The following is a 14,023-nucleotide window of genomic DNA, read 5'->3' as shown; positions in this document are numbered from 1 at the left end:
AATTAGCCAGGTGTGGTGGCGGGCACCTGTAATCCCAGCTACTCGGGAGGCTGAGGCAGGAGAATCGCTTGAACTGGGAGGCGAAGGTTGCAGTGAGCCGAGATCCCACCATTGCACTCTAGTCTGGGCGACAAGAGGGAAACTCCATCTCAAAAAAAAAAAAAAGATTCAAAATATCCTTCCTAACATAAAATAAAAACAATTGCACACATAGCCAAAGCAGACTACAAAGGCACAAAATAAGTATAAGCATGCATTTCTGCACTAAGAACAGGAAAAGTGCAATAGCCAATCGCTTGGTTATTAGAAACTAAAGAGAAAAACATCTGAGGGAAGGGGTGATGGAGCTGGCACAGAGGCTCAGGCCTGTAATCTCAGTACTGTGGGAGGCAGAGATGGGAGGATCACTTAAGCCCAGGAGTTCAAGCCAGCCATCTCTAAAAAAATAAAAAATAGATGGGCATGGTGGCACAAACCTGTAGTCCCAGCTACTCAGGAGGCTGAGGTGGGAGGATCGCTTGAGCCTGGGACATCGAGGCTGCAGTGAGCTGAGATCACACTGCTGCACTCCAGCCTGGGCCACAGAGCAAGACCCTGTCTCTAAAAAAAAAAAAGAGAGAGAGAGAATGAGAGAGAGAAACGGGAGGGAGAACGAGGATGTAGCCAGCGAGGTGTGCTCCCATCCTGAGCATAGGGACAATGAACTGGCCACCAAGCCAGGGGCCCTGTTCTCATGTTCTGGTTCACCAGGTCTCGAGGGGAGGCAAAGAGGACACTCACCTGTCCATGGACGCCAAATGGTGCCCATGGCCTTTAATTTGGGGTCCTGGTAAGGTTTTCCCAGGGTTCCCATGGCTTGTTCGTCTCCAGGAAAGATAACCACTCTGAAAAGAGCCCTTAGGTCCAGCGCAGCTCTCCAGTGATAACAGCCCTAGAGTTACAGCTCCCCAGCTCCCATCTGCAATGAGCAAAGACCCCTGTATCCTGTTCGTCCCTTTGTAGTCGCCAGGATGATGCAGGCAAAGCCCTCAGCTCCGCAGGGTTCTTAGCTTCCCTCGAGTGGACAGTGAAAGACAGCAAGTTTGTATGAGTGACATCGCGCATGGCTTGCCCACAGGTGGAGGAGGCTCACCGGCCACATCTCCTCATAAGAATGACTCTCTCCTTACCCAGAGCTTATACTCGTTGCACCTCTTGCTACAGTCCCACCTACTTTAGGGTAGTTTGTGTCTATATCTGCCTCCCCTTGTTTTATTTTGTTTTGTTTTGTTTTGTTTGAGTCAGGGTCTCACTCTGTCGCCCAGGCCGGAGTGCAGTGGTGCGATCTCACCTCACTGCAACCTCCACCTCCCCGGTTCAAGCAATTCTCCTGCCGCAGCCTCCCGAGTAGCTGTCACTACAGGCATGCACCACCACATCCAGCTAATTTTTTGTATTTTTAGTAGAAACAGGGTTTTGCTCTGTTGGCCAGGCTGGTCTTGAACTCTGGCCTCAAGGGATTTGCTCACCCTGGCTTCCCAGAGTGCTGGGATTACATGCATGAGGCACCACACAGGCCTGCTTCCCCTTTAAATGAGAACAGAGTGACGGGGGTGGTCGGCATAACTTTGCTGCTGCTATTTGAGTTAGGTGGGCCTGCTCTATTCTCCTTCAGTACCAAGTGGGACTGTAGTCTTCTGAGGCTCAGAGCAGCAACAATGGTGGTGAAGACATTGATGTCCTGACCAACTAGCTCTGCATAGGAGACACCTGGTGAGCAGGAACAGTTTACCTATAAGCTGTATCACCTACAGAGGTGGGTGTGAGCCAGGACGGGGGTCAAAGAAGTGCACTGGGGAAGCCTAACTGTGACCTCTGACCCCTGCCCCAGCTCCCTCTCTGACAGCTAGGTTCTTAAGAATTTCCTGGCATTTACTGAGAAAGCTTGGAATGCATATTCATACCCCTGAATTACCAGAGCAATAGGAGAATTAGGGGAATGGCTATGAGATTTCTGGTGGGGAATGTGTGGAGTCCCAGGTGGTTGGTAGACTTCCTGACTCCCACACCGTCTTCTCTTTCACCCTCTCATTTATGTTTTTTATTTATTATTTTTGTTTGGTTTTGGTTTTTGTATTTTTTCTAGACGGAGTCTTGCTCTGTCATCCAGGTTGGAGCGCAGTGACATGATCTTGGCTCACTGCAAACTCCACCTCCCATGTTCAAGTGATTCTCCTGTCTCAGCCTCCTGAGTCACTGTAGCTGGGACCACAGGTGTGTGCCACCACGCCCAACTCTTCCCTTTTACCCTCTCGTTGTCTCTCCATTCCTTACCTGCCTTTTTAGCTTTTTTTTTTTTTTTTAATTTGAGACGGGGGCTCAAAGAGTTGGCCAGGCTGGTCTCGAACTCCTGACCTCATGATCCACCCTCCTTGGCCTCCCAAAGTGCTGGGATTACAGGCATGAGCCACCACCGCCAGTCCCTTGCCTGCTTTTGACATCCATTACACACTGTTGTCATCACAGCAAGACTCCATGCTGGGAACACGGACAGGTCCAGCCATTGGGTCAAGATGTGGGAGGTAGGGCAAGTAGGCTGCATCACGCTCTCAGAATGAATATGCGTAGGATCATTTCTTTTCTTTTCTTTTCTATTCTTTTCTTTTCTTTTCTTTTCTTTTGGAGACAGAGTTTCAATCTATGGCCCAGGCTGGAGTGCAGTGGCCCAGTCTCAGCTCACTGCAACCTCCGCCTCCCAGGTTCAAGTGTTCCTGCGTCAGCCTCCAGAGTAGCTGGGATTACAGGCATCTGCTACCACACTCTGCTAATTTTTGTATTTTCAGTAGAGACGGTGTTTCACTATGTTGGCCAGGTTGGTCTCAAACTCCTGATCTCAAGCGATCTGCCGGCTGTGGCCTCCCAAAGTGCTGGGATTACAGGTATAAACCACTGGGCCCAGCCCTGCCCTCTCTTCATTCTCTTGTTCATCCATTACAGGCAGTGTGGACTAGTGGTTAAGCATGTGGACACTTAAGCCAGGCTGCTTTGGTTCAAATTTCAGTTCTGGGCGGGGCGCAGTGGCTCACACTTGTAATCCCAGCACTTTGGGTGGCCAAGGCAGGCAGATCACCTGAAGTCAGGAGTTCAAGACCAGCCTGGCCAACATGGCGAACCCCCATCTCTACTAAAAAAAAAAAAAAAAAATGCAAAAATTAGCTGGGCATAGTTACAGGTGCCTGTAATCCCAGCTACTCAAGAGGCTGAGGCAGGGAGAATTGCTTGAACCCGGGAGGTAGAGGTTTCAATGAGCCGAGACCACACCACTGAACTCCAGTCTGGGCAACAGAGCGAGACTGTGTCTCAAAACAAACAAAAAAAAAAAGTGCTGGAACTACATGCCTGTAATTCTAGCACTTTGGGAAGCCAAGGAAGGTGGATCACGAGGTCAGGAGTTCGAGACCAGCCTGGCCAACATGGTGAAACCTCGTCTCTACTAAAAATACAAAAATTAGCAGGGCATGGTGGCACATGCCTGTAATCCCAGCTACTCGGGAGGCTGAGGGGGGAGAATTGCTTGAACCTGGGAGGCAGAAGTTGCAGTGAGCTGAGATCGCACCACTGCGCTCCAGCCTGGGTGACAGAACAAGACTGTCTCAGAAAAAAAATAAAAAATAAAAAATAAAAATTTTTAAGTTCAGTTCTGGGCCAGGTGTAGTGGCTCACGCTAGTAATCCCAGCACTTTGGGAGGCCAAGAAGGGTGGATCACTTGATCCCAGGGATTCAAGACCAGCCTGGGTAAGAGTGAGACCCCATCTCTATAAAAAAAAATGTCAGTTCTGTCACTGTTATTTAATCTCAGTTTCTTCATCTGTAAAATGGATTGTCTGAGTAGCCTCCTGTTATCCATGGGGCACATGTTCTAAGACTTCCCCTCTCCCCCAGTGGATGCCTGAAACCACGGATAGTCCCAAACCCTATATATACTGTTTTCTTCTATACATCTATACCCATGGGAATTTTTTCTTTTTTCTTCTTTTTTTTTTTTTTGAGACAGAGCCTTGCTCTATCGCCCAGGCTGGAGTGCAGTGGTGAGATCTCGGCTCACTGCAGCCTCCACCTCCTGGATTCAAGCAATTCTCCTGTCTCAGCCTCCCGAGTAGTTGTGATTACAGGTGTCTGCCACCATGCCAGGCTAATTTTTGTATTTTTAGTAGAGACGAGGTTTCGCCATATTGGCCAGGCTGGTCTCGAACTCCTGGGCTCAAGTGATCTGCCCACCTCGGCCTCCCAAAGTGCTGGGATTACAGGTGAGAGCCACTGCACCCGACCCCTATGGGAAAATTTAATGTATAAATTATGTACAGTTAAGAGATTAAAAATAGTAAGTAATAATAAAACAGAAAAATTATAACAATACACTGTAATAAAAGTTATGTAAACGTAGTTTCTCTTTCTCCCTCTGTCTCTCAAAATATCTTATTGTAATATATTCACCTATCTTTAACTTGGCCTTGACTTAGAACTCACGGACTCACCTATTTTGGGACCACAGTTGACCCGGCATAACTCAAGCAAGAGAATGAAACCTCAGATGAGGGGGCTACTGTACATGAGTTTTGCATGTAAAGCTGCTAGAAGAGTGTCTGGCATACAGGGGAGGCTCAGTAAATGCTGGCTGCCACACCAGGCAGCATCGTACAGTAGTTAAGAAAGCTGGCCAGGCGTGGTGGCTCACGCCGGTAATCCCAGCACTCTGGGAGGTCGAGGCAGGTGAATCACGAGGTCAGAAGTTTGACACCAGCCTGACGAACATGGTGAAACCCTGTCTCTACTAAAAATACAAAAATTAACCGGGTGTGGTGGCGTGCGCCTGTAATCCCAGTTATTCAGAAGGCTGAGGCAGGAGAATCGCTTGAACCCAGGAGGCAGAGGTCGTAGTGAGCTGAGATTGCACCACTGCACTCCAGCCTGGGTGACAGAGTGAGACTCGGTCTAAAAAAAAGAAAAAAAAGAAAGAAAGAAAGCCAGACTGCCTAGAGTTGAAGCCTAGCTCTGTGACCATAGGCAGGTCACTTAACCTCTCTGGGCCTGTTTCATCTTTTGTATAAAATGAACATAACCAGCCCCAGCCCTGGTTCCAGCCCTGGCTTCAGCCTCGGGAAACAATAAAATAATGAAATAAAACATAAAATAATACAATGCAATAAAATTAATAAAATAAAATATTTCAAAAACATAAACAATAATATTACTTGTAGGTAAAACATGCAATAACCTAGATAATAGATAACCTATTGTGAGGATTTTATTTATGTGTTATTTATTTACTTATTTATTATTATTTTTTGAGGCAGAGTCTCACTCTGTCACCCAGGCTGTAGTGCATTGGCACAGTCTCGGCTCACTGCAACCTCTGCCTCCTGGGTTCAAACGATTGCGCTGCCTCAGCCTTCCAAGTAGCTGGGATTACAGGCACCTGCCACCACGCCTGGCTACTTTTTCTATATTTTTAGTAGAGATGGTGTTTCGCTACATTGGCCAGGCTGGTCTCAAACTCCTGACCTCAAGTGATCCTCCCACCTTGGCCTCCCAAAGTGCTGGGATTACAGGCATGAGCCACTGTGCCTGGCCTATTGTGAGGATTAAATAAGCCAATAGTTGAGAAGTGCCTGGGACATATAAGTGTTTGATTCTATTTTAATGGTTATTTTATTTTATTCCATATAAACACACAGAGTTTTGTATCAGCTTCATTCACCTCTGTATCTCCAATGCCTAGAACAATGACTGGGGCATACTGACTTGGTGCTCAGTAAATATTGACTGAAATATTGACACTTTTTTATCTAAATTGCCCTCCCTGCTGGCTTCTGACATAGTGCTCTTTCCACGGTAATATACTGTTTGACTTCGTCATGATTTCTTTTTTTTTTTTTTAAGATGAAGTCTCGCTCTGTTGCCCAGGCTGGAGTGCAATGGCATGATCTTGGCTCACTGCAACCTCCACCTCCCGGGTTCAAGCGATTCTCTTGCCTCAGCCTCCCAAGTAGCTGGGACTATAGGCTCATGCCACCACACCTGGCTAATTTTGTGTGTTTAGGGTTTTTTTTCTTTGAAGAAACAGGGTTTCACCATGTTGGCTAGGCTGGTCTTAAACTTCTGACCTCAAGTGATCCACCGGCCTCAGTCTCTTAAATTGTTGGGATTACAGGCATGAGCCACTGTGCCCGGCCATGATTTCTTGATCTAGTCTGATTTCTTTTTTTTTTTTTTGAGACAGAGTCTTGCTCAGTCACCCAGCCTGGAGTGTAGTGGTGCAATCTCGGCTTACTGCAACCTCCACCTCCCAGTTCAAGCTATTCTCATGCCTCAGCCTCCTGAGGAGCTGTAATTACAGGTTCCCACCACACCCAGCTAATTATTTTTGTATTTTTAGTAGAGACAGGGCTTCACTATGTTGGCCAGGCTGGTCTTGAACTCCTGTCCTCAAGCAATCTGCCTGCCCTGGCCTCCCAAAGTGCTGGGATTACAGGCATGAGCACTGCGTTCAGCCTATCTAGTCTGATTTTTAACATTAGAAAATTAATTTAGAAGAGTAGATCAAAATGAAGGGGAACATGTGGTGCCAGTGGCAGAAACAGATCGAACTGGCTTAACAAAAACTCAGGACTAACTCATGAAACTGAACATTTCAGAAGTAATTACTTCAGAAATGGTTGTATCTAGGAGCTCAGAGTAAATAATAATCAAGATTCTTACTGCTTAAGCCCAGGAGCTCGAGGCTGCAGTGAGAGCTATGATTGTGCCACTGCACTCCAGCCTGGGTGACAGAGGGACACACTGTCTCAAAAAAAAAACTTCTTGCCAGGCACAGTGGCTTACACCTGTAATCCCAGCACTTTGGGAGGGCAAGGCGGGAGGATTGAGCCCGAGAGTTTAACCTGCCTGGGCAGCATAGTAAGACCCACATCTCTACAAAAAATAAAACATTTAGCCTAGCATGGTGGTGCATGCCTGCGGTCCTAGCTACTGGGGAGGCTAAGGCGGAAGGATCGTTTGAGCACAGCAGGTTGAGGTTGTGCCACTGCACTCCAGCCTGGGTGACAGAGCAAAACCCTGTCTCAAAAAAGAGAAAAGGAATGTGGAGCCATGGGAATTAGGAAGCGAATCCTGCAGGCAGCCTGTTGGGACCCCAAACCAGAACTGAGGCAGAGGAAGCAAGGTAGAGGGGGCAGCAGAAACATACTGGTTCATAGATTTTTTTTTTTTTTCAGACGGAGTCTCACTCTGTTGCCCAGGCTGGCGTGCAGTGGTGGGATCTCGGCTCAATGCAACCTCCGACTCCTGGGTTCAAGTGATTCTCCTGCCTCAGCCTCTTGAGTAGCTGGGATTACAGGCTTGAGACACCATGCCTAGTTAATTTTTCTATTTTTGGTAGAGTCAGGGTTTTGCCATGTTGACTAAGCTGGTCTCGAACCCCTGACCTCAGGTGATCCACCCACCTCGGCCTCCCAAAGTGCTGGGATTACAGGCGTGAGCCACTGCACCTGGCCCGTAGATTCTTTTGTACAAATCAACCAATACATAAAAATATGAGCAGCGAGTGGACACATGTTCCAAGTGTGTCCTCGAGGAGTGAACGGTGCACTCGCCTGGGGGTTCCACGGCAGTGGACAGGACATGACAGTCAGGAGTGACTGAGCCCCCATGGAGGCAGCCAGCTGAGGGCGCTGGGACAGGCATGGGGCCCCGTATTAGCCTGGGAGCCAGGGGCCACTGGAGGACCAGGCGTGTCAGCCCAGGGCCTGCTGCCCTCTCAGACCCTAGGCAGGGCCTGTCCTGGGGGCTCAGCCTGTCTGTGTCCTCATCCCAGGGAGGCTGATGAGCCGGCTGGAGGTGCCTGCCGCTGTGCAAGGAGAGAGCTTTGAATACAAGCGGCACTTGGGGTAGAGCCCACCCCACCCAGCTGGTCTGGGAGCTGAGTCCCACCCAGTGGTCCTTGCATCTGAGGCTGCGCACACCCTGTACCAGGGCCTGACTGGCCGGGCCCCTGAGATTTCTGCCTCTGGCCTGAACTCTGTTCTGACTTACGACTCCATCCACTTCTCCCTGTGTGGCTCTCCTTTGCCTTTTTTTGCAGGGGGAGGTGGGAGACAGAGTCTCATTCTGTTACCAAGTCTGGAGTGCAGTGGTGTAATCATAGCTCACTGCAGCCTCGAACTCACAGGCTCAAGCAATCCTCTCACTTCAGCCTCCCGAGTAGCTAGGACCACAGGTATGTGCCACCAGCCCAGCTAATTATTTTTTCCCTTGCATTTATTTATGACAACTGATGTGTCTGGAGAATTTCCTGTGGGTCAGGCCTTGTGCTGCTAATAACAGCTAAAACCTGTGAGTCTTACCACAGGCCAGGCCCTCTTCTAAGTGCTTTACACACAGTAACTCACTGAATCCTTTAAGCAGTTGTATGCATTTGTATTATTTCCCTCACATTCTAGATGATGAAACTGAGGCACAGAGAGGTTGAGTAACTTGTCTGAGATCACAGAGCTCTTCAGTGGCAGAGCCGTTTTAGATGCATAATGGTCACAGCAGGTCCTTTCCAACCGCCATAAGCATGGTCCTCAACTGGCAGTTGAGCCGGCAAACACAGAGCAGCTTCAGGCCTTGATCAAGGTCACACACTGGGAAGTGCTGCAGCTCTGAGGGAACGGGTGGAGGTCTGTTTGGCTCCCGACTCAGCCGGCGGGTCTTGGATCCATGACCACTTTCAAGTTTGTCTTTTTTGTTTTGTTTTGTTTGAGACAGAGTCTTGCTCTGTCACCCAGGCTGGAATGCAGTGGCGCAATCTCGGCTCACTGCAAGCTCCGCCTCCCAAGCTCACGCCATTCTCCTGCCTCAGACTCCCGAGTAGCTGGGACTACAGGCGCCCGCCACCACGCCTGGCTAATTTTTTGTATTTTTAGTAGAGACGGGGTTTCACCACGTTAGCCAGGATGGTCTCGATCTCCTGACCTCGTGATCCGCCTGCCTCGGCCTCCCAAAGTGCTGAGATTACAGATGTGAGCCACCGCGCCCGACCTCGTCTTTTTTTTTTTTAAGACTGAGTCTTCCTCTGTCACCCAGGCTGGAGTGCAATGGCACGATCTGGGCTCACTGTAACCTCCGCCTCTCAGGTTCAAGTGATTTTCCTGCCTCAGCCTGCCTAGTAGCTGGGATTACAGATGCCTGCCACCACGCCTGGCTAATTTTTTTTTTTTTTTTAATATAGACAGGGCCATGTTGGCCAGGCTGGTCTCGAACCCCTGACCTCAGGTGATCCACCCACTTCGGCCTTCCAAAGTGCTGAGATTACAGGCGTGAGCCACCGCACCCGGCTCCAAGTTCATTTTGGGACAGATGGTGGGCAAGGCTGGGAGCATAGGCCTCATTTGACAGAGGGAGTATGTGCCACCAGCCCAGCTAATTATTTTTTCCCTTGCATTTATTTATGACAACTGATGTGTCTGGAGAATTTCCTGTGGGTCAGGCCTTGACTGAAGCCTAGAGTGTGTGGCCATCTTGCCCAAGAGGGCACACACAGGAAGTGGCAGAGCCCAGCCAGAAATTGAACTGGGACTTTTCATGCGCAGGCTGGTAATCTTCCTCTGCAGCCCCTGCCTCCTGCAAGCTCTTCCTTCTCCGAACTCAACAGCCCTGGCCTCTCACCTTCCCACACCCTCAGATCTCAGTCTTCCCAGGCCTGCGTTCACATGTCATTTATATCCGGGAAGAGTGGCCCCTCAATCTCTTCCTCTCAGGCCTCCCCAGGTGCCTGCCATGGCTGCCAGAGTATGGGGGTAGCCGGCATCCCCCTTAAAAGGAAAAAAGAGATGAGACCAAGGGAGAGAACCCTTCCCCCCTTCCCAGGGTTGTTGGTCCCATGACAGATATAACACTTAAGGGCAGGTGGGGCGCAGTGGCTCACACCTGTAATCCCAGCACTTTGGGAGGCTGAGGCAGGCAGATCACCTGAGATCAGGGGTTCGAGACCAGCCTGGCCAAATGGTGAAACCCTGTCTCTCCTAAAAATATAAAAATTAGCTGGGTGTGGTGGCACACACCTGTAATCCCAGCCACTTGGGAGGCTGAGGCAGAAGAATCTCTTGAACCCAGGAGGCAGAGATTGCAGTGAGCTGAGATTGTGCCACTGCACTCCAGCCTGGGAGACAGAGTGAGACTCCGTCTCAAAAAAAACAAACAAACCAAACCAAACCAAAACAAAAAAACACGTAGGGACAGTCCCAACAGTGGGCTGGAGGGGGCTAGATACAAAAGCCTCTTGCTGCTGTCAGAGTGCACACTGCTGGAGAAGTCTGGGCAGAGTCCAGGCCTAGTGTGGTGTGAGGTTTGTGTGCATGAAGGGAGGAAGGTCCAGGTATCAGAGGTCCAGGGACTGTGGGTCTCAGCCACAGCACCTTTCCTGGGGGACACGAGCTGTCGTAGCCTCGGGATCTCACCATCTGTACTCGGGAGCCTCTGAGGCGAGAGCTCCGCTCCAGCCTGGCTTTACCTTCCCCCAGCCTTCCTGTCTTCACAAAACCATGTTGGTTTCACCGAGGGGTTAGTTCCAGGCCTTGCAGCTGACATCATGGAGTGCAGGGATTCCCCGAGCTGGCCCACGCTGAAAATAAGGGACTCGAGTTCCAGTCTTCCTTCTGCTACCAACCGGCTTTGTGACCTTGAACAAGACTTCCCCTCCCTGATTCCATCTTCATATCACATCTGAAGCCTCCAACTTCTGTACTGAGCTCAGGATTCCCAGGCAAGCCCACAGAGTGCCCCACAGGGTCAGAGCCGTAACAGGACTTGGAAAATAACCCGAAAATTAGTGCGTGGTTCTTTTCTTTTCTTCTCTCTCTCTCTTTTTTTTTTTTTGTTGTTGTCCACGTTTTAATTTCCCTATGTAATAATAATGGCTTGCTATCACTTTTCTTTTTTATTTATTTCTTATTTTATTTAGAGACGGTCTCGCTCTGTCACCCAGGCTGGAGTGCAATGGTGCGATCATGGCTCACTGCAGCCTTGACCTCCTGGGTTTAAGCAATCCTCCTGCCTCAGCCTCTGGAGTAGCTGGGACTGCAGGTGTGCACCACCACGCCCAGCTAATTTTTTTGGTTTTTAGTAGAGACGAGGTCTTGCTATGTTGCCCAGCCTGGTCTTGAGCTCTTGAGCTCCAGTGATCCTCCCTCCTCAGCTTCCCAGAGTGCTGAGATTACAGGCATGAGCCACCATGCCCAGCCTGTTCTCACTTTTCAATGAGGAAAATGAAGTCCAGAGCAGGCCAGTGACTCCCTTGGGGTGACCAGAAGGGGTGGCTACACACAGGTGTCTACATCCCAGGCTTCCCGATTTCCCTTCTCTTTGTCCTTACCCCTCACTACCTTCCTTCCATTTCCTGCTGGCACTAATCCAAGCCTCAGCCCATCAGCCGAGACCCACCCGGCTTGTAGAAACTGTATTCTAATGAATGGAGACAGACAAAAAAGTAAATGGGGCCAGGCGTGTTGGTTGAAGCCTAGAATCCTGGAAGCCCAAAGTAGGAGGATTGCTTGAGGCCAGGAGTTCAAGCCCATCCTGGGCAACATAGCAAGACCCTATCTCTACAAAAAATTTAAAAAATAGCCAGGTGTGATGGCACGCACCCATGGTCCTAGCTACTCAGGAGGCTGAGGTGGGAGGATCGCTTGAGCCCTCAGGGAGTCGTGATTGCACCACTGCCTCCAGCCTGGGCACAGAGCAAGACTCAGTCTCTACAAAAATACATACATAATTTTTTAAATTAATAAAATGTAAAAGTGAAAAAACTTTTAAAAATGTAAAAAAAAAAAAATGTAAAAGTGAAATGTTCATTCGAGACAAGAATTATGGCAGGAAAGGATAGCCATTCAGTGGGGGAGCCAGAGACGAGGGGTATGGTACAGGGATTGGGGAGAGGGAACTCCAGGCAGAGAGAAGAGCTTGCACAAGGGCCAGGAAGTACCAGATGGCTCATCACCTTCACACAAGCAGCAAGTTGCTGGAGCTGGCATAGGCTGAAATGAGGCATGAGGCTGGAGGCATTGGCTGAAGCCAGGTTAAGAAGAGAAGAGGAGGCCAGGCATAGTGGCTCATGCCTGTAATCCCAGCACTTTGGGAGGCCAAGGTGGGTGGATTGCTTGAGGTTAGGAGTTCCAGACCAGCCTGGCCAACATGGTGAAACCTCGTCTCTACTAAAACTACAGACCAAGCTCAGTGGCTCATACCTGTAATCCCAGCAATTTGGGAGGTTGAGTCGGGTGGATCACTTGGAGCCAAGAGTTCGAGACCAGCCTGGCCAACATGGTAAAATCCTGTCTCTACTAAAAACACAAAAATCAGCCAGGCGCGGTGGTGCATGCCCGTAGTCCCAGCTACTGGGGAGGTTGAGGCACAAGAATCACTTGAACCCAGGAGACGGAGGTTGCAGTGAGCCAAGATCGTGCCACTGAACTCCAGTCTGGGTGACACAGCAAGACTCTGTCTCAAAAAATAATAATAAAATAAAAATAAAAATAAAATAATTAGCCAGGCATGGTGGCACACTCCTATAATCTCAGCTACTCAGGAGGCTGAGGCGGGAGGATCACTTGAACCTGGGAGTCAAAGATTGCAGTGAGCTGGGATCGCATCACTGCACTCCAGCCTGGGTGATAGAGACTCCATCTCAAAAAAGAAACAGAAGTGCAAAGGAGCAGCAAGGGATTGGGGTGTGTCAGGGAGCCCTAAGAGAAGATAGGGTTCAAGATTTTCTTTTTTTTTTTTTTTTTTTTGAGACAGAGTCTTGCTCTGTCACTCAGACTAGAGTGCAATGGCATGACTTTGGCTCACTGCAACCTCTGCCTGCCAGGTTCAAGCAATTCTCCTGCCTCGGCCTCCCAAGTAGCTGGGACTACAGGTGCGCAACACCATGCCTGGCTAATTTTTTTGTATTTTTAGTAGAGTCGGAGTTTCACCATGCTGGCCAGGCTGGTCTCGAACTCCTGACCTCGTGATCCACCCACCTCGGCCTCCCAAAGTGTTGGGATTACAGGCGTGAGCCACTGCGCCCAGCCTAAGAATGTTTTTTTTAAATTAGAGAAGGGGGGTCTCACTATGTTGCCCAGGCTGACTTTGAACTCCTGGGCTTAAGTGATCCTCCTGCCTCAGCTTCCCATAGTGATAGGATTACCAGCATGAGCCACAGCACCCAGCCAACCACCCCCTACCCTTTGTTTTTCTTTCTTTTTTTTTTTTTTTTGAGACGGAGTCTTGCTCTGTTGCCCAGGATGGAGGGCAGTGGCACAATCTTGGCTCACTGCAACCTCTGTCTCCGAGGTTCAAGCAATTCTCCTGCCTCAGCCTCCCAAGTAGCTGGGACTACAGGCGCCCACCACTATGTCTGGTTAGTTTTTGCATTTTTAGTAGAGACAGGGTTTCACCATGTTGGCCAGGCTGGTCTCAGACTCCTGACCTCACGTGATCAGCCCACCTTGGCCTCCCAAAGTGCTGGGATTACAGGCGTGAGCCACCTTTCCTGGCCTTATTTTATTTTGTTTTTAATAGAGATGGGGTCTTGCTATTTTGGCCAGGCTGGTCTGGAACTCTTGGCCTCAAGGGATCCTCTCACCTCAGTTTCCCAAAGTGCTGAGATTACAGGTGAGAGCCAAGTCGCCCAGCCAGGGTTCAACTTCCTGGGTGACAGTAGAGGTTGGGAGGGACCATGGAGACAGCCAAAGGGAGGCCCCATGTGGTCAAGGGGGTGAGCAGGTGGCATGCCTCTAGGACCCGCTGTGGGGAGCCCCAGCTGCATGGGCTGCCGGGGAGTGAGCTGCCACCACTGGGGGGTGCTGCAGGGGAAACCTGTCTGGACTACAGCCCCAGTTCCCTGTCCGTCTCCAGTGGCCCGTGGGGCTGCTCCCTCAGCAGATGTTGGTATTTCCCTGGCGCACTTGTTCCCACGTGGCCTGGTGGGCAGTGCCCAGGCAGGCCAAGGAGGCAGACAGC

Source organism: Trachypithecus francoisi, unplaced genomic scaffold (assembly GCF_009764315.1).
Source record: "Trachypithecus francoisi isolate TF-2019V2 unplaced genomic scaffold, Tfra_2.0 Lachesis_group10, whole genome shotgun sequence".
In the NCBI taxonomy this organism is placed as follows: Eukaryota; Metazoa; Chordata; class Mammalia; order Primates; family Cercopithecidae; genus Trachypithecus; species Trachypithecus francoisi.
The sequence above is the reverse complement of the archived record's forward strand: the minus strand, read 5'-3'. Positions refer to the sequence as shown.